Source organism: Oncorhynchus clarkii, unplaced genomic scaffold, assembly GCF_045791955.1.
Source record: "Oncorhynchus clarkii lewisi isolate Uvic-CL-2024 unplaced genomic scaffold, UVic_Ocla_1.0 unplaced_contig_9804_pilon_pilon, whole genome shotgun sequence".
In the NCBI taxonomy this organism is placed as follows: Eukaryota; Metazoa; Chordata; class Actinopteri; order Salmoniformes; family Salmonidae; genus Oncorhynchus; species Oncorhynchus clarkii.
This window is the reverse complement of record NW_027258285.1, coordinates 47,059-73,419: the sequence shown is the minus strand read 5'-3', so window position 1 is coordinate 73,419 and position 26,361 is coordinate 47,059. Positions and strand designations below refer to the sequence as shown.

At 43.8% G+C, this 26,361-nt stretch overlaps 23 non-coding genes across 23 annotated transcripts; all 23 read right to left on the bottom strand.

Moving 5' to 3' along the window:
- Nucleotides 1-453: 453 nt before the first annotated feature.
- trnak-cuu (transfer RNA lysine (anticodon CUU)) lies at nucleotides 454-526 on the bottom strand. Its single transcript has one exon. It is a non-coding gene; the product is annotated as a tRNA-Lys (tRNA).
- Nucleotides 527-945: 419 nt separating this feature from the next.
- Nucleotides 946-1,018, bottom strand: trnak-cuu (transfer RNA lysine (anticodon CUU)). The gene has a single exon. It is a non-coding gene; the product is annotated as a tRNA-Lys (tRNA).
- Nucleotides 1,019-1,443: 425 nt separating this feature from the next.
- trnak-cuu (transfer RNA lysine (anticodon CUU)) lies at nucleotides 1,444-1,516 on the bottom strand. The gene has a single exon. It is a non-coding gene; the product is annotated as a tRNA-Lys (tRNA).
- A 419-nt stretch (nucleotides 1,517-1,935) lies between these two features.
- trnak-cuu (transfer RNA lysine (anticodon CUU)) lies at nucleotides 1,936-2,008 on the bottom strand. The gene has a single exon. It is a non-coding gene; the product is annotated as a tRNA-Lys (tRNA).
- Nucleotides 2,009-2,925: 917 nt separating this feature from the next.
- trnak-cuu (transfer RNA lysine (anticodon CUU)) lies at nucleotides 2,926-2,998 on the bottom strand. The gene has a single exon. It is a non-coding gene; the product is annotated as a tRNA-Lys (tRNA).
- Nucleotides 2,999-3,417: 419 nt separating this feature from the next.
- trnak-cuu (transfer RNA lysine (anticodon CUU)) lies at nucleotides 3,418-3,490 on the bottom strand. Its single transcript has one exon. It is a non-coding gene; the product is annotated as a tRNA-Lys (tRNA).
- A 425-nt stretch (nucleotides 3,491-3,915) lies between these two features.
- trnak-cuu (transfer RNA lysine (anticodon CUU)) lies at nucleotides 3,916-3,988 on the bottom strand. The gene has a single exon. It is a non-coding gene; the product is annotated as a tRNA-Lys (tRNA).
- A 419-nt stretch (nucleotides 3,989-4,407) lies between these two features.
- Nucleotides 4,408-4,480, bottom strand: trnak-cuu (transfer RNA lysine (anticodon CUU)). Its single transcript has one exon. It is a non-coding gene; the product is annotated as a tRNA-Lys (tRNA).
- A 425-nt stretch (nucleotides 4,481-4,905) lies between these two features.
- trnak-cuu (transfer RNA lysine (anticodon CUU)) lies at nucleotides 4,906-4,978 on the bottom strand. The gene has a single exon. It is a non-coding gene; the product is annotated as a tRNA-Lys (tRNA).
- A 419-nt stretch (nucleotides 4,979-5,397) lies between these two features.
- On the bottom strand, nucleotides 5,398-5,470 carry trnak-cuu (transfer RNA lysine (anticodon CUU)). The gene has a single exon. It is a non-coding gene; the product is annotated as a tRNA-Lys (tRNA).
- A 425-nt stretch (nucleotides 5,471-5,895) lies between these two features.
- On the bottom strand, nucleotides 5,896-5,968 carry trnak-cuu (transfer RNA lysine (anticodon CUU)). Its single transcript has one exon. It is a non-coding gene; the product is annotated as a tRNA-Lys (tRNA).
- A 425-nt stretch (nucleotides 5,969-6,393) lies between these two features.
- trnak-cuu (transfer RNA lysine (anticodon CUU)) lies at nucleotides 6,394-6,466 on the bottom strand. The gene has a single exon. It is a non-coding gene; the product is annotated as a tRNA-Lys (tRNA).
- A 1,161-nt stretch (nucleotides 6,467-7,627) lies between these two features.
- Nucleotides 7,628-7,700, bottom strand: trnak-cuu (transfer RNA lysine (anticodon CUU)). The gene has a single exon. It is a non-coding gene; the product is annotated as a tRNA-Lys (tRNA).
- A 419-nt stretch (nucleotides 7,701-8,119) lies between these two features.
- Nucleotides 8,120-8,192, bottom strand: trnak-cuu (transfer RNA lysine (anticodon CUU)). Its single transcript has one exon. It is a non-coding gene; the product is annotated as a tRNA-Lys (tRNA).
- Nucleotides 8,193-8,611: 419 nt separating this feature from the next.
- On the bottom strand, nucleotides 8,612-8,684 carry trnak-cuu (transfer RNA lysine (anticodon CUU)). The gene has a single exon. It is a non-coding gene; the product is annotated as a tRNA-Lys (tRNA).
- A 1,409-nt stretch (nucleotides 8,685-10,093) lies between these two features.
- On the bottom strand, nucleotides 10,094-10,166 carry trnak-cuu (transfer RNA lysine (anticodon CUU)). The gene has a single exon. It is a non-coding gene; the product is annotated as a tRNA-Lys (tRNA).
- Nucleotides 10,167-10,591: 425 nt separating this feature from the next.
- trnak-cuu (transfer RNA lysine (anticodon CUU)) lies at nucleotides 10,592-10,664 on the bottom strand. Its single transcript has one exon. It is a non-coding gene; the product is annotated as a tRNA-Lys (tRNA).
- A 419-nt stretch (nucleotides 10,665-11,083) lies between these two features.
- trnak-cuu (transfer RNA lysine (anticodon CUU)) lies at nucleotides 11,084-11,156 on the bottom strand. The gene has a single exon. It is a non-coding gene; the product is annotated as a tRNA-Lys (tRNA).
- Nucleotides 11,157-11,574: 418 nt separating this feature from the next.
- On the bottom strand, nucleotides 11,575-11,647 carry trnak-cuu (transfer RNA lysine (anticodon CUU)). Its single transcript has one exon. It is a non-coding gene; the product is annotated as a tRNA-Lys (tRNA).
- Nucleotides 11,648-13,055: 1,408 nt separating this feature from the next.
- trnak-cuu (transfer RNA lysine (anticodon CUU)) lies at nucleotides 13,056-13,128 on the bottom strand. Its single transcript has one exon. It is a non-coding gene; the product is annotated as a tRNA-Lys (tRNA).
- A 418-nt stretch (nucleotides 13,129-13,546) lies between these two features.
- trnak-cuu (transfer RNA lysine (anticodon CUU)) lies at nucleotides 13,547-13,619 on the bottom strand. Its single transcript has one exon. It is a non-coding gene; the product is annotated as a tRNA-Lys (tRNA).
- A 1,901-nt stretch (nucleotides 13,620-15,520) lies between these two features.
- trnak-cuu (transfer RNA lysine (anticodon CUU)) lies at nucleotides 15,521-15,593 on the bottom strand. Its single transcript has one exon. It is a non-coding gene; the product is annotated as a tRNA-Lys (tRNA).
- Nucleotides 15,594-23,960: 8,367 nt separating this feature from the next.
- On the bottom strand, nucleotides 23,961-24,033 carry trnak-cuu (transfer RNA lysine (anticodon CUU)). Its single transcript has one exon. It is a non-coding gene; the product is annotated as a tRNA-Lys (tRNA).
- Between the last annotated feature and the right edge of the window lie 2,328 nt (nucleotides 24,034-26,361).

Here is a 26,361-nt window from a genome sequence, read left to right as displayed (position 1 = left end):
GAGTCTCATGCTCTACCGACTGAGCTAGCCAGGTACCTCAATGGTGATTTTGAGTTGGTTCGAATATCGTACATCCCAGTTTCTGCAAAATATGGTGATCAGTGCGTGTTGTTGATGGATCCTGTGGTGCAATCTGTTAGCGTGTTGTACTTATACAGCAGTATACAGCAATTAGATTGCGAAGGTTATGAGTTCAAGGCCCACCAGGAGCAAGTATTCTTCTTGAAGCCTCTGCCTGTCTATTTCTTGTCCGGAAAATGATAATTTATTCAATCCATTTAGGAGTACAATTCATCGGTAATAGGTATGTCATTGAGATGACAGGTCAGAGTGCAGGCAGAGATAGAATACAAATTCATAGCCTTCTGTATCACCAGCTATGCAGGCTGGCAAGCCTGCTCGAAATTCCAAGCTGTTTGCGAAGTGAGTTGGTGCTTCGGCAGAGAAAATAATCACCTAACGTGGGGCTCGAACCCACGACCCTGAGATTAAGAGTCTCATGCTCTACCGACTGAGCTAGCCAGGTACCTCAATGGTGATTTTGAGTTGGTTCGAATATCGTACATCCCAGTTTCTGCAAAATATGGTGGTCAGTGCGTGTTGTTGATGGATCCTGTGGTGCAATCTGTTAGCGTGTTGTACTTATACAGCAGTATACAGCAATTAGATTGCGAAGGTTATGAGTTCAAGGCCCACCAGGAGCAAGTATTCTTCTTGAAGCCTCTGCCTGTCTATTTCTTGTCCGGAAAATGATAATTTATTCAATCCATTTAGGAGTACAATTCATCGGTAATAGGTATGTCATTGAGATGACAGGTCAGAGTGCAGGCAGAGATAGAATACAAATTCATAGCCTTCTGTATCACCAGCTATGCAGGCTGGCAAGCCTGCTCGAAATTCCAAGCTGTTTGCGAAGTGAGTTGGTGCTTCGGCAGAGAAAATAATCACCTAACGTGGGGCTCGAACCCACGACCCTGAGATTAAGAGTCTCATGCTCTACCGACTGAGCTAGCCAGGTACCTCAATGGTGATTTTGAGTTGGTTCGAATATCGTACATCACAGTTTCTGCAAAATATGGTGATCAGTGCGTGTTGTTGATGGATCCTGTGGTGCAATCTGTTAGCGTGTTGTACCTATACAGCAGTATACAGCAATTAGATGCGAAGGTTATGAGTTCAAGGCCCACCAGGAGCAAGTATTCTTCTTGAAGCCTCTGCCTGTCTATTTCTTGTCCGGAAAATGATAATTTATTCAATCCATTTAGTAGTACAATTCATCGGTAATAGGTATGTCATTGAGATAATAGGTCAGAGTGCAGGCAGAGATAGAATACAAATTCATAGCCTTCTGTATCACCAGCTATGCAGGCTGGCAAGCCTGCTCGAAATTCCATGCGGATGGCTGTTTGCGAAGTGAGTTGGTGCTTCGGCAGAGAAAATATTCACCTAACGTGGGGCTCGAACCCACGACCTTGAGATTAAGAGTCTCATGCTCTACCGACTGAGCTAGCCAGGTACCTCAATGGTGATTTTGAGTTGGTTCGAATATCGTACATCAAAGTTTCTGCAAAATATGGTGATCAGTGCGTGTTGTTGATGGATCCTGTGGTGCAATCTGTTAGCGTGTTGTACTTATACAGCAGTATACAGCAATTAGATTGCGAAGGTTATGAGTTCAAGGCCCACCAGGAGCAAGTATTCTTCTTGAAGCCTCTGCCTGTCTATTTCTTGTCCGGAAAATGATAATTTATTCAATCCATTTAGAAGTACAATTCATCGATAATAGGTATGTCATTGAGATGACAGGTCAGAGTGCAGGCAGAGATAGAATACAAATTCATAGCCTTCTGTATCACCAGCTATGCAGGCTGGCAAGCCTGCTCAAAATTCCAAGCTGTTTGCGAAGTGAGTTGGTGCTTCGGCAGAGAAAATAATCACCTAACGTGGGGCTCGAACCCACGACCCTGAGATTAAGAGTCTCATGCTCTACCGACTGAGCTAGCCAGGTACCTCAATGTTGATTTTGAGTTGGTTCGAATATCGTACATCACAGTTTCTGCAAAATATGGTGATCAGTGCGTGTTGTTGATGGATCCTGTGGTGTATTTTGTTAGCGTGTTGTACCTATACAGCAGTATACAGCAATTAGATGCGAAGGTTATGAGTTCAAGGCCCACCAGGAGCAAGTATTCTTCTTGAAGCCTCTGCCTGTCTATTTCTTGTCCGGAAAATGATAATTTATTCAATCCATTTAGGAGTACAATTCATTGGTAATAGGTATGTCATTGAGATGACAGGTCAGAGTGCAGGCAGAGATAGAATACAAATTCATAGCCTTCTGTATCACCAGCTATGCAGTGTGGCAAGCTTGCTCGAAATTCCAAGCGGATGGTTGTTTGCGAAGTGAGTTGGTGCTTCGGCAGAGAAAATAATCACCCAACGTGGGGCTCGAACCCACGACCCTGAGATTAAGAGTCTCATGCTCTACCGACTGAGCTAGCCAGGTACCTCAATAGTGATTTTGAGTTGGTTCGAATATCGTACATCCCAGTTTCTGCAAAATATGGTGATCAGTGCGTGTTGTTGATGGATCCTGTGGTGCAATCTGTTAGCGTGTTGTACTTATACAGCAGTATACAGCAATTAGATTGCGAAGGTTATGAGTTCAAGGCCCACCAGGAGCAAGTATTCTTCTTGAAGCCTCTGCCTGTCTATTTCTTGTCCGGAAAATGATAATTTATTCAATCCATTTAGGAGTACAATTCATCGGTAATAGGTATGTCATTGAGATGACAGGTCAGAGTGCAGGCAGAGATAGAATACAAATTCATAGCCTTCTGTATCACCAGCTATGCAGGCTGGCAAGCCTGCTCGAAATTCCAAGCTGTTTGCGAAGTGAGTTGGTGCTTCGGCAGAGAAAATAATCACCTAACGTGGGGCTCGAACCCACGACCCTGAGATTAAGAGTCTCATGCTCTACCGACTGAGCTAGCCAGGTACCTCAATGGTGATTTTGAGTTGGTTCGAATATCGTACATCCCAGTTTCTGCAAAATATGGTGGTCAGTGCGTGTTGTTGATGGATCCTGTGGTGCAATCTGTTAGCGTGTTGTACTTATACAGCAGTATACAGCAATTAGATTGCGAAGGTTATGAGTTCAAGGCCCACCAGGAGCAAGTATTCTTCTTGAAGCCTCTGCCTGTCTATTTCTTGTCCGGAAAATGATAATTTATTCAATCCATTTAGGAGTACAATTCATCGGTAATAGGTATGTCATTGAGATGACAGGTCAGAGTGCAGGCAGAGATAGAATACAAATTCATAGCCTTCTGTATCACCAGCTATGCAGGCTGGCAAGCCTGCTCGAAATTCCAAGCTGTTTGCGAAGTGAGTTGGTGCTTCGGCAGAGAAAATAATCACCTAACGTGGGGCTCGAACCCACGACCCTGAGATTAAGAGTCTCATGCTCTACCGACTGAGCTAGCCAGGTACCTCAATGGTGATTTTGAGTTGGTTCGAATATCGTACATCACAGTTTCTGCAAAATATGGTGATCAGTGCGTGTTGTTGATGGATCCTGTGGTGCAATCTGTTAGCGTGTTGTACTTATACAGCAGTATACAGCAATTAGATGCGAAGGTTATGAGTTCAAGGCCCACCAGGAGCAAGTATTCTTCTTGAAGCCTCTGCCTGTCTATTTCTTGTCCGGAAAATGATAATTTATTCAATCCATTTAGTAGTACAATTCATCGGTAATAGGTATGTCATTGAGATAATAGGTCAGAGTGCAGGCAGAGATAGAATACAAATTCATAGCCTTCTGTATCACCAGCTATGCAGGCTGGCAAGCCTGCTCGAAATTCCATGCGGATGGCTGTTTGCGAAGTGAGTTGGTGCTTCGGCAGAGAAAATATTCACCTAACGTGGGGCTCGAACCCACGACCTTGAGATTAAGAGTCTCATGCTCTACCGACTGAGCTAGCCAGGTACCTCAATGGTGATTTTGAGTTGGTTCGAATATCGTACATCAAAGTTTCTGCAAAATATGGTGATCAGTGCGTGTTGTTGATGGATCCTGTGGTGCAATCTGTTAGCGTGTTGTACTTATACAGCAGTATACAGCAATTAGATTGCGAAGGTTATGAGTTCAAGGCCCACCAGGAGCAAGTATTCTTCTTGAAGCCTCTGCCTGTCTATTTCTTGTCCGGAAAATGATAATTTATTCAATCCATTTAGAAGTACAATTCATCGATAATAGGTATGTCATTGAGATGACAGGTCAGAGTGCAGGCAGAGATAGAATACAAATTCATAGCCTTCTGTATCACCAGCTATGCAGGCTGGCAAGCCTGCTCGAAATTCCAAGCTGTTTGCGAAGTGAGTTGGTGCTTCGGCAGAGAAAATAATCACCTAACGTGGGGCTCGAACCCACGACCCTGAGATTAAGAGTCTCATGCTCTACCGACTGAGCTAGCCAGGTACCTCAATGGTGATTTTGAGTTGGTTCGAATATCGTACATCACAGTTTCTGCAAAATATGGTGATCAGTGCGTGTTGTTGATGGATCCTGTGGTGCAATCTGTTAGCGTGTTGTACCTATACAGCAGTATACAGCAATTAGATGCGAAGGTTATGAGTTCAAGGCCCACCAGGAGCAAGTATTCTTCTTGAAGCCTCTGCCTGTCTATTTCTTGTCCGGAAAATGATAATTTATTCAATCCATTTAGTAGTACAATTCATCGGTAATAGGTATGTCATTGAGATAATAGGTCAGAGTGCAGGCAGAGATAGAATACAAATTCATAGCCTTCTGTATCACCAGCTATGCAGGCTGGCAAGCCTGCTCGAAATTCCATGCGGATGGCTGTTTGCGAAGTGAGTTGGTGCTTCGGCAGAGAAAATATTCACCTAACGTGGGGCTCGAACCCACGACCTTGAGATTAAGAGTCTCATGCTCTACCGACTGAGCTAGCCAGGTACCTCAATGGTGATTTTGAGTTGGTTCGAATATCGTACATCAAAGTTTCTGCAAAATATGGTGATCAGTGCGTGTTGTTGATGGATCCTGTGGTGCAATCTGTTAGCGTGTTGTACTTATACAGCAGTATACAGCAATTAGATTGCGAAGGTTATGAGTTCAAGGCCCACCAGGAGCAAGTATTCTTCTTGAAGCCTCTGCCTGTCTATTTCTTGTCCGGAAAATGATAATTTATTCAATCCATTTAGAAGTACAATTCATCGATAATAGGTATGTCATTGAGATGACAGGTCAGAGTGCAGGCAGAGATAGAATACAAATTCATAGCCTTCTGTATCACCAGCTATGCAGGCTGGCAAGCCTGCTCGAAATTCCAAGCTGTTTGCGAAGTGAGTTGGTGCTTCGGCAGAGAAAATAATCACCTAACGTGGGGCTCGAACCCACGACCCTGAGATTAAGAGTCTCATGCTCTACCGACTGAGCTAGCCAGGTACCTCAAGGTCGATTTTGAGTTGGTTCGAATATCGTACATCACAGTTTCTGCAAAATATGGTGATCAGTGCGTGTTGTTGATGGATCCTGTGGTGTAATTTGTTAGCGTGTTGTACTTATACAGCAGTATACAGCAATTAGATTGCGAAGGTTATGAGTTCAAGGCCCACCAGGAGCAAGTATTCTTCTTGAAGCCTCTGCCTGTCTATTTCTTGTCCGGAAAATGATAATTTATTCAATCCATTTAGAAGTACAATTCATCGGTAATAGGTATGTCATTGAGATGACAGGTCAGAGTGCAGGCAGAGATAGAATACAAATTCATAGCCTTCTGTATCACCAGCTATGCAGGCTGGCAAGCCTGCTCGAAATTCCAAGCGGATGCTGTTTGCGAAGTGAGTTGGTGCTTCGGCAGAGAAAATAATCACCTAACGTGGGGCTCGAACCCACGACCCTGAGATTAAGAGTCTCATGCTCTACCGACTGAGCTAGCCAGGTACCTCAATGGTGATTTTGAGTTGGTTCGAATATCGTACATCACAGTTTCTGCAAAATATGGTGATCAGTGCGTGTTGTTGATGGATCCTGTGGTGCAATCTGTTAGCGTGTTGTACTTATACAGCAGTATACAGCAATTAGATGCGAAGTTTATGAGTTCAAGGCCCACCAGGAGCAAGTATTCTTCTTGAAGCCTCTGCCTGTCTATTTCTTGTCCGGAAAATGATAATTTATTCAATCCATTTAGTAGTACAATTCATCGGTAATAGGTATGTCATTGAGATAATAGGTCAGAGTGCAGGCAGAGATAGAATACAAATTCATAGCCTTCTGTATCACCAGCTATGCAGGCTGGCAAGCCTGCTCGAAATTCCATGCGGATGGCTGTTTGCGAAGTGAGTTGGTGCTTCGGCAGAGAAAATATTCACCTAACGTGGGGCTCGAACCCACGACCTTGAGATTAAGAGTCTCATGCTCTACCGACTGAGCTAGCCAGGTACCTCAATGGTGATTTTGAGTTGGTTCGAATATCGTACATCAAAGTTTCTGCAAAATATGGTGATCAGTGCGTGTTGTTGATGGATCCTGTGGTGCAATCTGTTAGCGTGTTGTACTTAAAAAGCAGTATACAGCAATTAGATTGCGAAGGTTATGAGTTCAAGGCCCACCAGGAGCAAGTATTCTTCTTGAAGCCTCTGCCTGTCTATTTCTTGTCCGGAAAATGATAATTTATTCAATCCATTTAGAAGTACAATTCATCGATAATAGGTATGTCATTGAGATGACAGGTCAGAGTGCAGGCAGAGATAGAATACAAATTCATAGCCTTCTGTATCACCAGCTATGCAGGCTGGCAAGCCTGCTCGAAATTCCAAGCTGTTTGCGAAGTGAGTTGGTGCTTCGGCAGAGAAAATAATCACCTAACGTGGGGCTCGAACCCACGACCATGAGATTAAGATGATAATTTATTCAATCCATTTAGAAGTACAATTCATCGATAATAGGTATGTCATTGAGCTGACAGGTCAGAGTGCAGGCAGAGATAGAATACAAATTCATAGCCTTCTGTATCACCAGCTATGCAGGCTGGCAAGCCTGCTCGAAATTCCATGCGGATGGCTGTTTGCGAAGTGAGTTGGTGCTTCGGCAGAGAAAATAATCACCTAACGTGGGGCTCGAACCCACGACCCTGAGATTAAGAGTCTCATGCTCCACCGACTGAGCAAGCCAGGTACCTCAATGGTGATTTTGAGTTGGTTCGAATATCGTACATCCCAGTTTCTGCAAAATATGGTGGTCAGTGCGTGTTGTTGATGGATCCTGTGGTGCAATCTGTTAGCGTGTTGTACTTATACAGCAGTATACAGCAATTAGATTGCGAAGGTTATGAGTTCAAGGCCCACCAGGAGCAAGTATTCTTCTTGAAGCCTCTGCCTGTCTATTTCTTGTCCGGAAAATGATAATTTATTCAATCCATTTAGGAGTACAATTCATCGGTAATAGGTATGTCATTGAGATGACAGGTCAGAGTGCAGGCAGAGATAGAATACAAATTCATAGCCTTCTGTATCACCAGCTATGCAGGCTGGCAAGCCTGCTCGAAATTCCATGCGGATGGCTGTTTGCGAAGTGAGTTGGTGCTTCGGCAGAGAAAATAATCACCTAACGTGGGGCTCGAACCCACGACCTTGAGATTAAGAGTCTCATGCTCTACCGACTGAGCTAGCCAGGTACCTCAATGGTGATTTTGAGTTGGTTCGAATATCGTACATCAAAGTTTCTGCAAAATATGGTGATCAGTGCGTGTTGTTGATGGATCCTGTGGTGCAATCTGTTAGCGTGTTGTACTTATACAGCAGTATACAGCAATTAGATTGCGAAGGTTATGAGTTCAAGGCCCACCAGGAGCAAGTATTCTTCTTGAAGCCTCTGCCTGTCTATTTCTTGTCCGGAAAATGATAATTTATTCAATCCATTTAGAAGTACAATTCATCGATAATAGGTATGTCATTGAGATGACAGGTCAGAGTGCAGGCAGAGATAGAATACAAATTCATAGCCTTCTGTATCACCAGCTATGCAGGCTGGCAAGCCTGCTCGAAATTCCAAGCTGTTTGCGAAGTGAGTTGGTGCTTCGGCAGAGAAAATAATCACCTAACGTGGGGCTCGAACCCACGACCCTGAGATTAAGAGTCTCATGCTCTACCGACTGAGCTAGCCAGGTACCTCAATGTTGATTTTGAGTTGGTTCGAATATCGTACATCACAGTTTCTGCAAAATATGGTGATCAGTGCGTGTTGTTGATGGATCCTGTGGTGTAATTTGTTAGCGTGTTGTACTTATACAGCAGTATACAGCAATTAGATTGCGAAGGTTATGAGTTCAAGGCCCACCAGGAGCAAGTATTCTTCTTGAAGCCTCTGCCTGTCTATTTCTTGTCCGGAAAATGATAATTTATTCAATCCATTTAGGAGTACAATTCATCGGTAATAGGTATGTCATTGAGATGACAGGTCAGAGTGCAGGCAGAGATAGAATACAAATTCATAGCCTTCTGTATCACCAGCTATGCAGGCTGGCAAGCCTGCTCGAAATTCCAAGCTGTTTGCGAAGTGAGTTGGTGCTTCGGCAGAGAAAATAATCACCTAACGTGGGGCTCGAACCCACGACCCTGAGATTAAGAGTCTCATGCTCTACCGACTGAGCTAGCCAGGTACCTCAATGGTGATTTTGAGTTGGTTCGAATATCGTACATCACAGTTTCTGCAAAATATGGTGATCAGTGCGTGTTGTTGATGGATCCTGTGGTGCAATCTGTTAGCGTGTTGTACTTATACAGCAGTATACAGCAATTAGATGCGAAGGTTATGAGTTCAAGGCCCACCAGGAGCAAGTATTCTTCTTGAAGCCTCTGCCTGTCTATTTCTTGTCCGGAAAATGATAATTTATTCAATCCATTTAGTAGTACAATTCATCGGTAATAGGTATGTCATTGAGATAATAGGTCAGAGTGCAGGCAGAGATAGAATACAAATTCATAGCCTTCTGTATCACCAGCTATGCAGGCTGGCAAGCCTGCTCGAAATTCCATGCGGATGGCTGTTTGCGAAGTGAGTTGGTGCTTCGGCAGAGAAAATATTCACCTAACGTGGGGCTCGAACCCACGACCTTGAGATTAAGAGTCTCATGCTCTACCGACTGAGCAAGCCAGGTACCTCAATGGTGATTTTGAGTTGGTTCGAATATCGTACATCCCAGTTTCTGCAAAATATGGTGGTCAGTGCGTGTTGTTGATGGATCCTGTGGTGCAATCTGTTAGCGTGTTGTACTTAAAAAGCAGTATACAGCAATTAGATTGCGAAGGTTATGAGTTCAAGGCCCACCAGGAGCAAGTATTCTTCTTGAAGCCTCTGCCTGTCTATTTCTTGTCCGGAAAATGATAATTTATTCAATCCATTTAGGAGTACAATTCATCGGTAATAGGTATGTCATTGAGATGACAGGTCAGAGTGCAGGCAGAGATAGAATACAAATTCATAGCCTTCTGTATCACCAGCTATGCAGGCTGGCAAGCCTGCTCGAAATTCCAAGCTGTTTGCGAAGTGAGTTGGTGCTTCGGCAGAGAAAATAATCACCTAACGTGGGGCTCGAACCCACGACCCTGAGATTAAGAGTCTCATGCTCTACCGACTGAGCAAGCCAGGTACCTCAATGGTGATTTTGAGTTGGTTCGAATATCGTACATCCCAGTTTCTGCAAAATATGGTGGTCAGTGCGTGTTGTTGATGGATCCTGTGGTGCAATCTGTTAGCGTGTTGTACTTATACAGCAGTATACAGCAATTAGATTGCGAAGGTTATGAGTTCAAGGCCCACCAGGAGCAAGTATTCTTCTTGAAGCCTCTGCCTGTCTATTTCTTGTCCGGAAAATGATAATTTATTCAATCCATTTAGGAGTACAATTCATCGGTAATAGGTATGTCATTGAGATGACAGGTCAGAGTGCAGGCAGAGATAGAATACAAATTCATAGCCTTCTGTATCACCAGCTATGCAGGCTGGCAAGCCTGCTCGAAATTCCAAGCTGTTTGCGAAGTGAGTTGGTGCTTCGGCAGAGAAAATAATCACCTAACGTGGGGCTCGAACCCACGACCATGAGATTAAGAGTCTCATGCTCTACCGACTGAGCTAGCCAGGTACCTCAATGGTGATTTTGAGTTGGTTCGAATATCGTACATCACAGTTTCTGCAAAATATGGTGATCAGTGCGTGTTGTTGATGGATCCTGTGGTGCAATCTGTTAGCGTGTTGTACCTATACAGCAGTATACAGCAATTAGATGCGAAGGTTATGAGTTCAAGGCCCACCAGGAGCAAGTATTCTTCTTGAAGCCTCTGCCTGTCTATTTCTTGTCCGGAAAATGATAATTTATTCAATCCATTTAGGAGTACAATTCATTGGTAATAGGTATGTCATTGAGATAATAGGTCAGAGTGCAGGCAGAGATAGAATACAAATTCATAGCCTTCTGTATCACCAGCTATGCAGGCTGGCAAGCCTGCTCGAAATTCCATGCGGATGGCTGTTTGCGAAGTGAGTTGGTGCTTCGGCAGAGAAAATAATCACCTAACGTGGGGCTCGAACCCACGACCTTGAGATTAAGAGTCTCATGCTCTACCGACTGAGCTAGCCAGGTACCTCAATGGTGATTTTGAGTTGGTTCGAATATCGTACATCAAAGTTTCTGCAAAATATGGTGATCAGTGCGTGTTGTTGATGGATCCTGTGGTGCAATCTGTTAGCGTGTTGTACTTATACAGCAGTATACAGCAATTAGATTGCGAAGGTTATGAGTTCAAGGCCCACCAGGAGCAAGTATTCTTCTTGAAGCCTCTGCCTGTCTATTTCTTGTCCGGAAAATGATAATTTATTCAATCCATTTAGGAGTACAATTCATCGGTAATAGGTATGTCATTGAGATGACAGGTCAGAGTGCAGGCAGAGATAGAATACAAATTCATAGCCTTCTGTATCACCAGCTATGCAGGCTGGCAAGCCTGCTCGAAATTCCAAGCTGTTTGCGAAGTGAGTTGGTGCTTCGGCAGAGAAAATAATCACCTGACGTGGGGCTCGAACCCACGACCCTGAGATTAAGAGTCTCATGCTCTACCGACTGAGCTAGCCAGGTACCTCAATGGTGATTTTGAGTTGGTTCGAATATCGTACATCCCAGTTTCTGCAAAATATGGTGATCAGTGCGTGTTGTTGATGGATCCTGTGGTGCAATCTGTTAGCGTGTTGTACTTATACAGCAGTATACAGCAATTAGATGCGAAGGTTATGAGTTCAAGGCCCACCAGGAGCAAGTATTCTTCTTGAAGCCTCTGCCTGTCTATTTCTTGTCCGGAAAATGATAATTTATTCAATCCATTTAGTAGTACAATTCATCGGTAATAGGTATGTCATTGAGATAATAGGTCAGAGTGCAGGCAGAGATAGAATACAAATTCATAGCCTTCTGTATCACCAGCTATGCAGGCTGGCAAGCCTGCTCGAAATTCCAAGCTGTTTGCGAAGTGAGTTGGTGCTTCGGCAGAGAAAATAATCACCTAACGTGGGGCTCGAACCCACGACCATGAGATTAAGAGTCTCATGCTCTACCGACTGAGCTAGCCAGGTACCTCAATGGTGATTTTGAGTTGGTTCGAATATCGTACATCACAGTTTCTGCAAAATATGGTGATCAGTGCGTGTTGTTGATGGATCCTGTGGTGTAATTTGTTAGCGTGTTGTACCTATACAGCAGTATACAGCAATTAGATGCGAAGGTTATGAGTTCAAGGCCCACCAGGAGCAAGTATTCTTCTTGAAGCCTCTGCCTGTCTATTTCTTGTCCGGAAAATGATAATTTATTCAATCCATTTAGGAGTACAATTCATTGGTAATAGGTATGTCATTGAGATGACAGGTCAGAGTGCAGGCAGAGATAGAATACAAATTCATAGCCTTCTGTATCACCAGCTATGCAGTGTGGCAAGCTTGCTCGAAATTCCAAGCGGATGGTTGTTTGCGAAGTGAGTTGGTGCTTCGGCAGAGAAAATAATCACCCAACGTAGGCTCGAAACCACAACCCTGAGATTAAGAATCTCATGCTCTACCGACTGAGCTAGCCAGGTACCTCAATGGTGATTTTGAGTTGGTTCGAATATCGTACATCCCAGTTTCTGCAAAATATGGTGATCAGTGCGTGTTGTTGATGGATCCTGTGGTGCAATCTGTTAGCGTGTTGTACTTATACAGCAGTATACAGCAATTAGATTGCGAAGGTTATGAGTTCAAGGCCCACCAGGAGCAAGTATTCTTCTTGAAGCCTCTGCCTGTCTATTTCTTGTCCGGAAAATGATAATTTATTCAATCCATTTAGGAGTACAATTCATCGGTAATAGGTATGTCATTGAGATGACAGGTCAGAGTGCAGGCAGAGATAGAATACAAATTCATAGCCTTCTGTATCACCAGCTATGCAGGCTGGCAAGCCTGCTCGAAATTCCAAGCTGTTTGCGAAGTGAGTTGGTGCTTCGGCAGAGAAAATAATCACCTAACGTGGGGCTCAAACCCACAAGCCTGAAATTAAGAGTCTCATGCTCTACCGACTGAGCTAGCCAGGTACCTCAATGGTGATTTTGAGTTGGTTCGAATATCGTACATCCCAGTTTCTGCAAAATATGGTGGTCAGTGCGTGTTGTTGATGGATCCTGTGGTGCAATCTGTTAGCGTGTTGTACTTATACAGCAGTATACAGCAATTAGATTGCGAAGGTTATGAGTTCAAGGCCCACCAGGAGCAAGTATTCTTCTTGAAGCCTCTGCCTGTCTATTTCTTGTCCGGAAAATGATAATTTATTCAATCCATTTAGGAGTACAATTCATCGGTAATAGGTATGTCATTGAGATGACAGGTCAGAGTGCAGGCAGAGATAGAATACAAATTCATAGCCTTCTGTATCACCAGCTATGCAGGCTGGCAAGCCTGCTCGAAATTCCAAGCTGTTTGCGAAGTGAGTTGGTGCTTCGGCAGAGAAAATAATCACCTAACGTGGGGCTCGAACCCACGACCCTGAGATTAAGAGTCTCATGCTCTACCGACTGAGCTAGCCAGGTACCTCAATGTTGATTTTGAGTTGGTTCGAATATCGTACATCACAGTTTCTGCAAAATATGGTGATCAGTGCGTGTTGTTGATGGATCCTGTGGTGTATTTTGTTAGCGTGTTGTACCTATACAGCAGTATACAGCAATTAGATGCGAAGGTTATGAGTTCAAGGCCCACCAGGAGCAAGTATTCTTCTTGAAGCCTCTGCCTGTCTATTTCTTGTCCGGAAAATGATAATTTATTCAATCCATTTAGGAGTACAATTCATCGGTAATAGGTATGTCATTGAGATGACAGGTCAGAGTGCAGGCAGAGATAGAATACAAATTCATAGCCTTCTGTATCACCAGCTATGCAGGCTGGCAAGCCTGCTCGAAATTCCAAGCTGTTTGCGAAGTGAGTTGGTGCTTCGGCAGAGAAAATAATCACCTAACGTGGGGCTCGAACCCACGACCCTGAGATTAAGAGTCTCATGCTCTACCGACTGAGCTAGCCAGGTACCTCAATGGTGATTTTGAGTTGGTTCGAATATCGTACATCCCAGTTTCTGCAAAATATGGTGATCAGTGCGTGTTGTTGATGGATCCTGTGGTGCAATCTGTTAGCGTGTTGTACTTATACAGCAGTATACAGCAATTAGATTGCGAAGGTTATGAGTTCAAGGCCCACCAGGAGCAAGTATTCTTCTTGAAGCCTCTGCCTGTCTATTTCTTGTCCGGAAAATGATAATTTATTCAATCCATTTAGGAGTACAATTCATTGGTAATAGGTATGTCATTGAGATGACAGGTCAGAGTGCAGGCAGAGATAGAATACAAATTCATAGCCTTCTGTATCACCAGCTATGCAGGCTGGCAAGCCTGCTCGAAATTCCAAGCTGTTTGCGAAGTGAGTTGGTGCTTCGGCAGAGAAAATAATCACCTAACGTGGGGCTCGAACCCACGACCCTGAGATTAAGAGTCTCATGCTCTACCGACTGAGCTAGCCAGGTACCTCAATGGTGATTTTGAGTTGGTTCGAATATCGTACATCCCAGTTTCTGCAAAATATGGTGGTCAGTGCGTGTTGTTGATGGATCCTGTGGTGCAATCTGTTAGCGTGTTGTACTTATACAGCAGTATACAGCAATTAGATTGCGAAGGTTATGAGTTCAAGGCCCACCAGGAGCAAGTATTCTTCTTGAAGCCTCTGCCTGTCTATTTCTTGTCCGGAAAATGATAATTTATTCAATCCATTTAGGAGTACAATTCATCGGTAATAGGTATGTCATTGAGATGACAGGTCAGAGTGCAGGCAGAGATAGAATACAAATTCATAGCCTTCTGTATCACCAGCTATGCAGGCTGGCAAGCCTGCTCGAAATTCCAAGCTGTTTGCGAAGTGAGTTGGTGCTTCGGCAGAGAAAATAATCACCTAACGTGGGGCTCGAACCCACGACCCTGAGATTAAGAGTCTCATGCTCTACCGACTGAGCTAGCCAGGTACCTCAATGTTGATTTTGAGTTGGTTCGAATATCGTACATAACAGTTTCTGCAAAATATGGTGATCAGTGCGTGTTGTTGATGGATCCTGTGGTGTAATTTGTTAGCGTGTTGTACCTATACAGCAGTATACAGCAATTAGATGCGAAGGTTATGAGTTCAAGGCCCACCAGGAGCAAGTATTCTTCTTGAAGCCTCTGCCTGTCTATTTCTTGTCCGGAAAATGATAATTTATTCAATCCATTTAGGAGTACAATTCATTGGTAATAGGTATGTCATTGAGATGACAGGTCAGAGTGCAGGCAGAGATAGAATACAAATTCATAGCCTTCTGTATCACCAGCTATGCAGTGTGGCAAGCTTGCTCGAAATTCCAAGCGGATGGTTGTTTGCGAAGTGAGTTGGTGCTTCGGCAGAGAAAATAATCACCCAACGTGGGGCTCGAAACCACAACCCTGAGATTAAGAATCTCATGCTCTACCGACTGAGCTAGCCAGGTACCTCAATGGTGATTTTGAGTTGGTTCGAATATCGTACATCCCAGTTTCTGCAAAATATGGTGATCAGTGCGTGTTGTTGATGGATCCTGTGGTGCAATCTGTTAGCGTGTTGTACTTATACAGCAGTATACAGCAATTAGATTGCGAAGGTTATGAGTTCAAGGCCCACCAGGAGCAAGTATTCTTCTTGAAGCCTCTGCCTGTCTATTTCTTGTCCGGAAAATGATAATTTATTCAATCCATTTAGGAGTACAATTCATCGGTAATAGGTATGTCATTGAGATGACAGGTCAGAGTGCAGGCAGAGATAGAATACAAATTCATAGCCTTCTGTATCACCAGCTATGCAGGCTGGCAAGCCTGCTCGAAATTCCAAGCTGTTTGCGAAGTGAGTTGGTGCTTCGGCAGAGAAAATAATCACCTAACGTGGGGCTCGAACCCACGACCATGAGATTAAGAGTCTCATGCTCTACCGACTGAGCTAGCCAGGTACCTCAATGGTGATTTTGAGTTGGTTCGAATATCGTACATCACAGTTTCTGCAAAATATGGTGATCAGTGCGTGTTGTTGATGGATCCTGTGGTGCAATCTGTTAGCGTGTTGTACCTATACAGCAGTATACAGCAATTAGATTGTGAAGGTTATGAGTTCAAGGCCCACCAGGAGCAAGTATTCTTCTTGAAGCCTCTGCCTGTCTATTTCTTGTCCGGAAAATGATAATTTATTCAATCCATTTAGGAGTACAATTCATCGGTAATAGGTATGTCATTGAGATGACAGGTCAGAGTGCAGGCAGAGATAGAATACAAATTCATAGCCTTCTGTATCACCAGCTATGCAGGCTGGCAAGCCTGCTCGAAATTCCAAGCTGTTTGCGAAGTGAGTTGGTGCTTCGGCAGAGAAAATAATCACCTAACGTGGGGCTCGAACCCACGACCCTGAGATTAAGAGTCTCATGCTCCACCGACTGAGCTAGCCAGGTACCTCAATGGTGATTTTGAGTTGGTTCGAATATCGTACATCCCAGTTTCTGCAAAATATGGTGGTCAGTGCGTGTTGTTGATGGATCCTGTGGTGCAATCTGTTAGCGTGTTGTACTTATACAGCAGTATACAGCAATTAGATTGCGAAGGTTATGAGTTCAAGGCCCACCAGGAGCAAGTATTCTTCTTGAAGCCTCTGCCTGTCTATTTCTTGTCCGGAAAATGATAATTTATTCAATCCATTTAGGAGTACAATTCATCGGTAATAGGTATGTCATTGAGATGACAGGTCAGAGTGCAGGCAGAGATAGAATACAAATTCATAGCCTTCTGTATCACCAGCTATGCAGGCTGGCAAGCCTGCTCGAAATTCCAAGCTGTTTGCGAAGTGAGTTGGTGCTTCGGCAGAGAAAATAACCACCTAACGTGGGGCTCGAACCCACGACCCTGAGATTAAGAGTCTCATGCTCTACCGACTGAGCTAGCCAGGTACCTCAATGGTGATTTTGAGTTGGTTCGAATATCGTACATCACAGTTTCTGCAAAATATGGTGATCAGTGCGTGTTGTTGATGGATCCTGTGGTGCAATCTGTTAGCGTGTTGTACTTATACAGCAGTATACAGCAATTAGATGCGAAGGTTATGAGTTCAAGGCCCACCAGGAGCAAGTATTCTTCTTGAAGCCTCTGCCTGTCTATTTCTTGTCCGGAAAATGATAATTTATTCAATCCATTTAGTAGTACAATTCATCGGTAATAGGTATGTCATTGAGATAATAGGTCAGAGTGCAGGCAGAGATAGAATACAAATTCATAGCCTTCTGTATCACCAGCTATGCAGGCTGGCAAGCCTGCTCGAAATTCCATGCGGATGGCTGTTTGCGAAGTGAGTTGGTGCTTCGGCAGAGAAAATATTCACCTAACGTGGGGCTCGAACCCACGACCTTGAGGTTAAGAGTCTCATGCTCTACCGACTGAGCTAGCCAGGTACCTCAATGGTGATTTTGAGTTGGTTCGAATATCGTACATCAAAGTTTCTGCAAAATATGGTGATCAGTGCGTGTTGTTGATGGATCCTGTGGTGCAATCTGTTAGCGTGTTGTACTTATACAGCAGTATACAGCAATTAGATTGCGAAGGTTATGAGTTCAAGGCCCACCAGGAGCAAGTATTCTTCTTGAAGCCTCTGCCTGTCTATTTCTTGTCCGGAAAATGATAATTTATTCAATCCATTTAGAAGTACAATTCATCGATAATAGGTATGTCATTGAGATGACAGGTCAGAGTGCAGGCAGAGATAGAATACAAATTCATAGCCTTCTGTATCACCAGCTATGCAGGCTGGCAAGCCTGCTCGAAATTCCAAGCTGTTTGCGAAGTGAGTTGGTGCTTCGGCAGAGAAAATAATCACCTAACGTGGGGCTCGAACCCACGACCCTGAGATTAAGAGTCTCATGCTCTACCGACTGAGCTAGCCAGGTACCTCAATGTTGATTTTGAGTTGGTTCGAATATCGTACATCACAGTTTCTGCAAAATATGGTGATCAGTGCGTGTTGTTGATGGATCCTGTGGTGTAATTTGTTAGCGTGTTGTACTTATACAGCAGTATACAGCAATTAGATTGCGAAGGTTATGAGTTCAAGGCCCACCAGGAGCAAGTATTCTTCTTGAAGCCTCTGCCTGTCTATTTCTTGTCCGGAAAATGATAATTTATTCAATCCATTTAGAAGTACAATTCATCGATAATAGGTATGTCATTGAGATGACAGGTCAGAGTGCAGGCAGAGATAGAATACAAATTCATAGCCTTCTGTATCACCAGCTATGCAGGCTGGCAAGCCTGCTCGAAATTCCATGCGGATGGCTGTTTGCAAAGTGAGTTGGTGCTTCGGCAGAGAAAATAATCACCCAACGTGGGGCTCGAACCCACAACCCTGAGATTAAGAGTCTCATGCTCTACCGACTGAGCTAGCCAGGTACCTCAATGGTGATTTTGAGTTGGTTCGAATATCGTACATCCCAGTTTCTGCAAAATATGGTGATCAGTGCGTGTTGTTGATGGATCCTGTGGTGCAATCTGTTAGCGTGTTGTACTTATACAGCAGTATACAGCAATTAGATTGCGAAGGTTATGAGTTCAAGGCCCACCAGGAGCAAGTATTCTTCTTGAAGCCTCTGCCTGTCTATTTCTTGTCCGGAAAATGATAATTTATTCAATCCATTTAGAAGTACAATTCATCGATAATAGGTATGTCATTGAGATGACAGGTCAGAGTGCAGGCAGAGATAGAATACAAATTCATAGCCTTCTGTATCACCAGCTATGCAGGCTGGCAAGCCTGCTCGAAATTCCAAGCTGTTTGCGAAGTGAGTTGGTGCTTCGGCAGAGAAAATAATCACCTAACGTGGGGCTCGAACACACGACCCTGAGATTAAGAGTCTCATGCTCTACCGACTGAGCTAGCCAGGTACCTCAATGTTGATTTTGAGTTGGTTCGAATATCGTACATCACAGTTTCTGCAAAATATGGTGATCAGTTCGTGTTGTTGATGGATCCTGTGGTGTAATTTGTTAGCGTGTTGTACCTATACAGCAGTATACAGCAATTAGATGCGAAGGTTATGAGTTCAAGGCCCACCAGGAGCAAGTATTCTTCTTGAAGCCTCTGCCTGTCTATTTCTTGTCCGGAAAATGATAATTTATTCAATCCATTTAGGAGTACAATTCATCGGTAATAGGTATGTCATTGAGATGACAGGTCAGAGTGCAGGCAGAGATAGAATACAAATTCATAGCCTTCTGTATCACCAGCTATGCAGTGTGGCAAGCTTGCTCGAAATTCCAAGCGGAAGGTTGTTTGCGAAGTGAGTTGGTGCTTCGGCAGAGAAAATAATCACCTAACGTGGGGCTCGAACCCACGACCCTGAGATTAAGAGTCTCATGCTCTACCGACTGAGCTAGCCAGGTACCTCAATGGTGATTTTGAGTTGGTTCGAATATCGTACATCCCAGTTTCTGCAAAATATGGTGATCAGTGCGTGATGTTGATGGATCCTGTGGTGCAATCTGTTAGCGTGTTGTACTTATACAGCAGTATACAGCAATTAGATTGCGAAGGTTATGAGTTCAAGGCCCACCAGGAGCAAGTATTCTTCTTGAAGCCTCTGCCTGTCTATTTCTTGTCCGGAAAATGATAATTTATTCAATCCATTTAGGAGTACAATTCATCGGAAATAGGTATGTCATTGAGATAATAGGTCAGAGTGCAGGCAGAGATAGAATACAAATTCATAGCCTTCTGTATCACCAGCTATGCAGGCTGGCAAGCCTGCTCAAAATTCCAAGCGGATGGCTGTTTGCGAAGTGAGTTGGTGCTTCGGCAGAGAAAATACTCACCTAACGTGGTGCTCGAACCCACGACCTTGAGATTAAGAGTCTCATGCTCTACCGACTGAGCTAGCCAGGTACCTCAATAGTATTTTTGACTTGGTACAAATATCGTACAGCCCAGTTTCTGCAAAATATGGTGATAAGTGAGAGTGTTGTTGATGGATCCTGTGGTGCAATCTGTTAGTGTGTTGTACTTATACAGCAGTATACAGAAATTAGATGATAAGGTTATGAGTTCAAGCCCCACCAGGAGCAAGTATTGTTCTTGAAGCCTCTGCCTGTCTATTTCTTGTCTGGAAAATGATAATTTATTCAATCCATTTAAGAGTACAATTCATCGGTAATAGGTATGTCATTGAGATGACAGGTCAGAGTGCAGGCAGAGCTAGAATACACATTCATAGCCTTCTGTATCACCAGCTATGCAGTGTGGCAAGCTTACTCGAAATTCCAAGCGGATGGTTGTTTGCGAAGTGAGTTGGTGCTTCGGCAGAGAAAATAATCACCTAACGTGGGGCTCGAACCCACGACCCTGAGATTAAGAGTCTCAAGCTCTACCGACTGAGGTAGCCAGGTACCTCAATAGTATTTTTGACTTGGTACGAATATCGTACAGCCCAGTTTCTGCAAAATTTGGTGATCAGTGAGAGTGTTGTTGATGGATCCTGTGGTGCAATCTGTTAGCGTGTTGTACTTATTCAGCAGTATACAGCAATTAGATGCGAAGGTTATGAGTTCAAGGCCCACCAGGAGCAAGTATTCTTCTTGAAGCCTCTGCCTGTCTATTTCTTGTCCGGAAAATTATAATTTATTCAATCCATTTAGGAGTACAATTCATCGGTAATAGGTATGTCATTGAGATGACAGGTCAGAGTGCAGGCAGAGATAGAATACAAATTCATAGCCTTCTGTATCACCAGCTATGCAGTGTGGCAAGCTTGCTCGAAATTCCAAGCGGATGGCTGTTTGCGAAGTGAGTTGGTGCTTCGGCAGAGAAAATAATCACCTAACGTGGGGCTCGAACCCACGACCCTGAGATTAAGAGTCTCATGCTCTACCGACTGAGCTAGCCAGGTACCTCAATGGTGATTTTGAGTTGGTTCGAATATCGTACATCCCAGTTTCTGCAAAATATGGTGATCAGTGCGTGTTGTTGATGGATCCTGTGGTGCAATCTGTTAGCGTGTTGTACTTATACAGCAGTATACAGCAATTAGATTGCGAAGGTTATGAGTTCAAGGCCCACCAGGAGCAAGTATTCTTCTTGAAGCCTCTGCCTGTCTATTTCTTGTCCGGAAAATGATAATTTATTCAATCCATTTAGGAGTACAATTCATCGGTAATAGGTATGTCATTGAGATGACAGGTCAGAGTGCAGGCAGAGATAGAATACAAATTCATAGCCTTCTGTATCACCAGCTATGCAGGCTGGCAAGCCTGCTCGAAATTCCAAGCTGTTTGCGAAGTGAGTTGGTGCTTCGGCAGAGAAAATAATCACCTAACGTGGGGCTCGAACCCACGACCCTGAGATTAAGAGTCTCATGCTCTACCGACTGAGCTAGCCAGGTACCTCAATAGTATTTTTGACATGGTACGAATATCGTACAGCCCAGTTTCTGCAAAATATGGTGATCAGTGCGTGTTGTTGATGGATCCTGTGGTGCAATCTGTTAGCGTGTTGTACCTATACAGCAGTATACAGCAATTAGATGAGAAGGTTATGAGTTCAAGGCCCACCAGGAGCAAGTATTATTCTTCAAGCCTCTGCCTGTCTATTTCTTGTCCGGAAAATGATAATTTATTCAATCCATTTAGGAGTACAATTCATCGGAAATAGGTATGTCATTGAGATAATAGGTCAGAGTGCAGGCAGAGATAGAATACAAATTCATAGCCTTCTGTATCACCAGCTATGCAGGCTGGCAAGCCTGCTCAAAATTCCAAGCGGATGGCTGTTTGCGAAGTGAGTTGGTGCTTCGGCAGAGAAAATAATCACCTAACGTGGTGCTCGAACCCACGACCTTGAGATTAAGAGTCTCATGCTCTACCGACTGAGCTAGCCAGGTACCTCAATAGTATTTTTGACTTGGTACGAATATCGTACAGCCCAGTTTCTGCAAAATATGGTGATAAGTGAGAGTGTTGTTGATGGATCCTGTGGTGCAATCTGTTAGTGTGTTGTACTTATACAGCAGTATACAGAAATTAGATGATAAGGTTATGAGTTCAAGCCCCACCAGGAGCAAGTATTGTTCTTGAAGCCTCTGCCTGTCTATTTCTTGTCCGGAAAATGATAATTTATTCAATCCATTTAAGAGTACAATTCATCGGTAATAGGTATGTCATTGAGATGACAGGTCAGAGTGCAGGCAGAGCTAGAATACACATTCATAGCCTTCTGTATCACCAGCTATGCAGTGTGGCAAGCTTGCTCGAAATTCCAAGCGGATGGTTGTTTGCGAAGTGAGTTGGTGCTTCGGCAGAGAAAATAATCACCTAACGTGGGGCTCGAACCCACGACCCTGAGATTAAGAGTCTCAAGCTCTACCGACTGAGGTAGCCAGGTACCTCAATAGTATTTTTGACTTGGTACGAATATCGTACAGCCCAGTTTCTGCAAAATTTGGTGATCAGTGAGAGTGTTGTTGATGGATCCTGTGGTGCAATCTGTTAGCGTGTTGTACTTATACAGCAGTATACAGCAATAAGATGCGAAGGTTATGAGTTCAAGGCCCACCAGGAGCAAGTATTGTTCTTGAAGCCTCTGCCTGTCTATTTCTTGTCCGGAAAATGATAATTTATTCAATCCATTTAGGAGTACAATTCATCGGTAATAGGTCTGTCATTGAGATGACAGGTCAGAGTGCAGGCAGAGATAGAATACAAATTCATAGCCTTCTGTATCACCAGCTATGCAGTGTGGCAAGCTTGCTCGAAATTCCAAGCAGATGGTTGTTTGCGAAGTGAGTTGGTGCTTCGGCAGAGAAAATAATCACCTAACGTGGGGCTCGAACCCACGACCCTGAGATTAAGAGTCTCATGCTCTACCGACTGAGCTAGCCAGGTACCTCAATGGTGATTTTGAGTTGGTTCGAATATCGTACATCCCAGTTTCTGCAAAATATGGTGATCAGTGCGTGTTGTTGATGGATCCTGTGGTGCAATCTGTTAGCGTGTTGTACTTATACAGCAGTATACAGCAATTAGATTGCGAAGGTTATGAGTTCAAGGCCCACCAGGAGCAAGTATTCTTCTTGAAGCCTCTGCCTGTCTATTTCTTGTCCGGAAAATGATAATTTATTCAATCCATTTAGGAGTACAATTCATCGGTAATAGGTATGTCATTGAGATGACAGGTCAGAGTGCAGGCAGAGATAGAATACAAATTCATAGCCTTCTGTATCACCAGCTATGCAGGCTGGCAAGCCTGCTCGAAATTCCAAGCTGTTTGCGAAGTGAGTTGGTGCTTCGGCAGAGAAAATAATCACCTAACGTGGGGCTCGAACCCACGACCCTGAGATTAAGAGTCTCATGCTCTACCGACTGAGCTAGCCAGGTACCTCAATGGTATTTTTGACTTGGTACGAATATCGTACAGCCCAGTTTCTGCAAAATTTGGTGATCAGTGAGTGTTGTTGATGGATCCTGTGGTGCAATCTGTTAGCGTGTTGTACTTATACAGCAGTATACAGCAATTAGATGATTAGGTTATGAGTTCAAGGCCCACCAGGAGCAAGTATTATTCTTCAAGCCTCTGCCTGTCTATTTCTTGTCCGGAAAATTATAATTTATTCAATCCATTTAGGAGTACAATTCATCGGTAATAGGTATGTCATTGAGATGACAGGTCAGAGTGCAGGCAGAGATAGAATACAAATTCATAGCCTTCTGTATCACCAACTATGCAGTGTGGTAAGCTTGCTCGAAATTCCAAGCAGATGGTTGTTTGCGAAGTGAGTTGGTGCTTCGGCAGAGAAAATAATCACCTAACATGGGGCTCGAACCCACGACCCTGAGATTAAGAGTCTCATGCTCTACCGACTGAGCTAGCCAGGTACCTCAATGGTGATTTTGAGTTGGTTCGAGTATCGTACATCACAGTTTCTGCAAAATATGGTGATCAGTGCGTGTTGTTGATGGATCCTGTGGTGCAATCTGTTAGCGTGTTGTACCTATACAGCAGTATACAGCAATTAGATGCGAAGGTTATGAGTTCAAGGCCCACCAGGAGCAAGTATTCTTCTTGAAGCCTCTGCCTGTCTATTTCTTGTCCGGAAAATGATAATTTATTCAATCCATTTAGTAGTACAATTCATCGGTAATAGGTATGTCATTGAGATAATAGGTCAGAGTGCAGGCAGAGATAGAATACAAATTCATAGCCTTCTGTATCACCAGCTATGCAGGCTGGCAAGCCTGCTCGAAATTCCATGCGGATGGCTGTTTGCAAAGTGAGTTGGTGCTTCGGCAGAGAAAATATTCACCTAACGTGGGGCTCGAACCCACGACCTTGAGATTAAGAGTCTCATGCTCTACCGACTGAGCTAGCCAGGTACCTCAATAGTATTTTTGACATGGTACGAATATCGTACAGCCCAGTTTCTGCAAAATTTGGTGATCAGTGAGAGTGTTGTTGATGGATCCTGTGGTGCAATCTGTTAGCGTGTTGTACTTATACAGCAGTATACAGCAATTAGATGACAAGGTTATGAGTTCAAGCCCCACCAGGTGTAAGTATTCTTCTGTTGATGGATCCTGTGGTGCAATCTGTTAGCGTGTTGTACTTATACAGCAGTATACAGCAATTAGATGACAAGGTTATGAGTTAAAGCCCAACCAGGAGAAAGTATTCTTCTTGAAGCCTCTGCCTGTCTATTTCTTGTCCGGAAAATGATAGTTTATTCAAGCCATTTACGAGTACAATTCATTGGTAATAGGTATGTCATTCAGACGACAGGTCAGAGTGCAGGCAGAGCTAGAATACAAATTCATAGCCTTCTGTATCACCAACTATGCAGGGTGGCAAGCCTGCTCGAAATTCCAAGCGGATGGTTGTTTGCGAAGTGAGTTGGTGCTTCGGCAGAGAAAATAATCATCTAACGTGGGGCTCGAACCCACGACCCTGAGATTAAGAGTCTCATGCTCTACCGACTGAGCTAGCCAGGTGCCTCAATGGTGATTTTGACTTGGTTTGAATATCGTACATCCCAGTTTCTGCAAAATATGGTGATCAGTGATTGTTGTTGATGGATCCTGTGGTGCAATCTGTTAGCGTGTTGTACTTGTACAGCATTATACAGCATTTAGATGACAAGGTTATGAGTTCAAGCCCCACCAGGAGCAAGTATTCTTCTTGAAGCCTCTGCCTGTCTATTTCTTGTCCGGAAAATGATAATTTATTCAAGCCATTTAGGAGTACAATTCATTGGTAATAGGTATGTCATTCAGACGACAGGTCAGAGTGCAGGCAGAGCTAGAATACAAATTCATAGCCTTCTGTATCACCAACTATGCAGGGTGGCAAGCCTGCTCGAAATTCCAAGCGGATGGTTGTTTGCGAAGTGAGTTGGTGCTTCGGCAGAGAAAATAATCAACTAACGTGGGGCACGAACCCACGACCCTGAGATTAAGAGTCTAATGCTCTACCGACTGAGCTAGCCAGGTGCCTCAATAGTGATTTTGACTTGGTTTGAATATCGTACATCCCAGTTTCTGCAAAATATGGTGATCAGTGATTGTTGTTGATGGATCCTGTGGTGCAATCTGTTAGAGTGTTGTACTTGTACAGCAGTATACAGCAATTAGATAACAAGGTTATGAGTTCAAGCCCCACCAGGAGCAAGTATTCTTCTTGGGGCTCGAACCCACGACCCTGAGATTAAGAGTCTCATGCTCTACCGACTGAGCTAGCCAGGTGCCTCAATGGTAAATTTTGACTTGGTTCGAATATCTTACATCCCAGTTTCTGCAAAATATGGTGATCAGTGAGTGTTGTTGATGGATCCTGTGGTGCAATCTGCTAGCGTGTTGTACTTATACAGCAGTATACAGCAATTAGATGCGAAGGTTATGAGTTCAAGCCCCACCAGGTGCAAGTATTCTTCTTGAAGCCTCTGCCTGTCTATTTCTTGTGCAGAAAAGGAGCATTTATTCAAGCCATTTAGGAGTACAATTCATTGGTAATAGGTATGTCATTCAGATGACAGGTCAGAGTGCAGGCAGAGCTAGAATACAAATTCATAGACTTCTGTATCACCAACTATGCAGGGTGACAAGCCTGCTCGAAATTCCAAGCGGATTGTTGTTTGCGAAGTGAGTTGGTGCTTCGGCAGAGAAAATAATCACCTAACTTGGGGCTCGAACCCACGACCCTGACCCTGAGATTAAGAGTCTCATGCTCTACCGACTGAGCTAGCCAGGTGCCTCAATGGTAAATTTTGACTTGGTTTGAATATCGTACATCCCAGTTTCTGCAAAATATGGTGATCAGTGAGTGTTGTTGATGGATCCTGTGGTGCAATCTGCTAGCGTGTTGTACTTATACAGCAGTATACAGCAATTAGATGCGAAGGTTATGAGTTCAAGGCCCACCAGGAGCAAGTATTCTTCTTGAAGCCTCTGCCTGTCTATTTCTTGTGCAGAAAAGGGGCATTTATTCATGCCATTTAGGAGTACAATTCATTGGTAAGTCATTCAGATGACAGGTCAGAGTGCAGGCAGAGGTATAAATTCATAGCCTTCTGTATCACCAACTATGCAGGGTGACAAGCCTGCTCGAAATTCCAAACGGATGGTTGTTTGCGAAGTGAGTTGGTGCTTCGGCAGAGAAAATAATCACCTAACGTGGGGCTCGAACCCACGACCCTGAGATTAAGAGTCTCA